We start from the raw sequence: 3,474 nt of genomic DNA on the forward strand, positions 1-3,474 counted from the left end.
TTTGTGAGAATCGTATACCCAAACCTGCACCAAATAGGACAAAATTTGTACCACGGCATGTTGATGTCGCTCCATGATAGCATGCCAAGTTTCATGAATTTTAGACGAGTTTTGGATTTACTAGAATTTAAAAACCAGGCATCTCAATGTTTTGCCGGCAATCAACGGTGCCCTCGTGTTTGAAATTCATTCCCATTTCTTGCATGGGACCTACGCATGCACCCAAGGACAAAGATTTGATTTTTTAATGAATTTATATGCACTGGAGCATGTGCATGTAGTTCAAATTTGAATTATGCACATAAATGCATTGAAAACTCACTTAATGCATAAAAATGTCCAAACGAACCCCAAAAATCACAAAAATTCACACAATAGTCCTGTTGTTCTATGTTGACACGAGAAAAAAACTTGAAAGCAATAAGAGGCAATGGATATCGTTTCGTCCCCAAAGGTGGGACGTTCCCTACCGAAAACCATCATGCTTGTTGTGAGAAGCTCCGGTTTGTGAGAAGCATATACCCAAACCTGCCCCAAATGGGACAAAATTTGTACCATGGCATGTTGATGCCGCTCCATGATAGCATGCCAAGTTTCATGAATTTCAGACAAGTTTTGGATTTACTAGAATTTAAAAACCAGGCATCTCAATGTTTTGCCGGCAATCAACGGTGCCCTGGTGTTTGAAATTCATTCCCATTTCTTGCATGGGACCTAAGCATGCACCCAAGGACAAAGATTCGATTTTTCAATGAATTTATATGCACTGGAGCATGTGCATGTAGTTCAAATTTGAATTATGCACATAAATGCATTGAAAACTCACTTAATGCATAAAAATGTCCAAACGAACCCTGAATAATTCCAATTCTTTTATGATCACTGCAGATAAAAGGTCTAGCAATTCAAACACCGTCCATGGCCGCTGTGACCCCATTATGTAATTCAAATCAAGACCAAAAATCAAGTAGATCCTACACAGTTTATTATAACCAACCATGTGAGATGCAACACAAAATATCTTCGGACCATGTCTGAATAAGGGACCGTGTCTGATGACACTTTGCGCGCCAGTTTTTTGGCTGAAGCGATTCCAAATTTTCAGTTTCCGCGGAAATATCTACCTCCCCGCCCCCTCCCCCTTACCAAAAGCCACATTTCCCCCTCTTTCCCCCTTCCTTTCCAAGTTGAAACCTTCACTCCTTGCTTGCAGCGCCGCCACTTCCTCGCCGGCGACCCTCCTTCACACTCCTCGGCCTCACCTATCTAGGCAGGTAATCCACACCCGACCCCATCCTCCTCCTCCTTCCACATCCCACAGGCCCCTACCGCCGGCGCGAGCGCGACACCTTCCACCCAAATCACCGACCCCTCCACCAAATAAGCGCCGGCCTAAGCCATGGTGCACGTAGTATAGCCAGGACCTCAAGGAGCATTTGGCAGCGGAGAAGCAAATCGCGACCGCACGCGCGGATGAGGTCGCGATGGCTGCCATTCGTGTCGACCCCCAGATCTTCAAGGAGCACCTTGCCATTTTCTAGCTACGCCGGTTAAGCATGCTCGGTTTACCCGTTGCGTGTGCTGCTCCTGCCTTTCCTTCACAAATTCTAGTGAATTGTGATATCTAATTTTACCATGCAATCTGTTGCTCTAGTGTATATGTTCTATATGTCGTGCAGTGTGGTGCTCACTTATTAACTGTTTTGTTAATTAGTTGTCGTCTTCAGTTAACTGTTTGGTTCAATTCTGCAAATGTGATGTTCAATTCTTCAAGCTGCAATTTTGTATTGTCTTCCATGTGAGAAATAAATAGAATTTATCTTTACAAAATTGTGGGTGCATTCTGTTATTGTATACCATGTGAGGAATAAATTGAATTTGGCTGTAGTAAATACATGAGAAACAAATACAATTGCTACAATTGGCTGTAGTTAACTGTTTGGTTAACTGTCTGATCTTCTATTAGGAGTATGTTATATTGTGCAATGTGGTGCTCAGTTAACGTTTGGTTCATTTGTTGTGGTGTTTAGTTAACTGCTTGGTTCAATTCTGCAATGCGATGTCCAATTGTCGTGGGTAGAATTTTGTATTGCTGTGCATGTGAGGAATAAATCGAATTTGGATGCACTTAATACATGAGAAACATATACAAGTGTTATATTTCCTAGTTCTTAATCATGCTTGGTTTGGATAAATGGGTTTTCCATGTGGCTTCAATTAATCTGATGAATCTGCAATGTGATTATTTTTCATCAACATATTTTAATGATAGCATGCGAACCCTTAGTTAACCTGATGACTAACTACCTTATATGTGTTGCAAGGAAACAATGGGAAGCACTGAGGTTTACAATCGAGGTTAGCACGTGCATGGTCCGTTGTCTAATAGCACATTATTGTGCAATTGCAGGAACCATTCTAATATTTAGATTTTTAGCAATTTGGTCTTGCACATATAGGTCCTGCTGTCAGAGGTTTTGACCCACTGTTCTACCCTTTTTGCATATGGGGAAATGAGTTGTCCATGAATATCAGTCAAGTCAAGAAACTCAGAAAGATTGTTAGGATAAAGAAATTAGCGACAAAAAACAACAAGATCTTTGTCTGCACAATGAAGAAGACATCATTTCACTACAGGATGGTACTAACTATTATACCTTTCCTTTTTTATTCATTTGCCCCATTTCCAATATAGAGAAGATATTTATGCACATCCTTGTTTTCAGGCCTTTCCAAAGCAGTTCACTGATGATTACCTCTCAAACCACCTGTATGGTCAGGAGGAGAGGAAGGTATTCATACAACACCCACGGTTCAATATTGAAGTGTTCCTGAAGAGGACGAAGGATGGATGGTCAATCATCCACAGGCACTGGCCTAAAGTTACAAAGACCTTCAACATCAATGAAGGCTCAATATTCGCCTTCTGCTTCAGCAGTTTTCCAGATGAGATACATCTGTCTATGTACCGTCTATGATGCTAATTTCGAAAGGTTATAGATGTTGCATGTGAAACTTGGTCCTGGTGTAGTTGTGTAATGGGGTAACTGAGTGCTGAAGCTATATGATGTTGTACTCTGATGTATTTCAATTATGAAAATGAAATATATTGTGTGCTTAATATGAACTGTCAATTAGATTAATAAATGGATTATGAATAATAGGATAATTAGCCTGCTAATTGGGTTTTGCTATTGCAAACGGTTCTTGAAAAAATACCGTGGGCGATGACCTCAGGCAACGCACACAGTTTCTAGGAATAAACCATGTTGGATCAATGAACAATCACACACGACTTTCTCTTGAAAATGTTTGTGTTAGACCACCTTGCGCAAACGTTTACCACATGAAAACTGTGTGTGATGGACAGCCTTTGCCACACAGTTTCTCCCACGGACCGTGTGTGATATATTCAATAACGCAAGCGATTTAACGGGAAAAATTGTGTGTGATGTACCAGTGAACGGAAATGTT

At 40.9% G+C, this 3,474-nt stretch overlaps 1 long non-coding RNA gene across 1 annotated transcript; it reads left to right on the top strand.

Moving 5' to 3' along the window:
- Nucleotides 1–1,465: 1,465 nt before the first annotated feature.
- On the top strand, nucleotides 1,466–3,121 carry LOC141026387 (uncharacterized). The gene is made up of 2 exons (XR_012188452.1): nucleotides 1,466–2,641; nucleotides 2,727–3,121. It is a non-coding gene; the product is annotated as an uncharacterized lncRNA (long non-coding RNA).
- Nucleotides 3,122–3,474: the final 353 nt, after the last annotated feature.

Source organism: Aegilops tauschii, chromosome 7 (assembly GCF_002575655.3).
Source record: "Aegilops tauschii subsp. strangulata cultivar AL8/78 chromosome 7, Aet v6.0, whole genome shotgun sequence".
Classification (NCBI taxonomy): Eukaryota; Viridiplantae; Streptophyta; class Magnoliopsida; order Poales; family Poaceae; genus Aegilops; species Aegilops tauschii.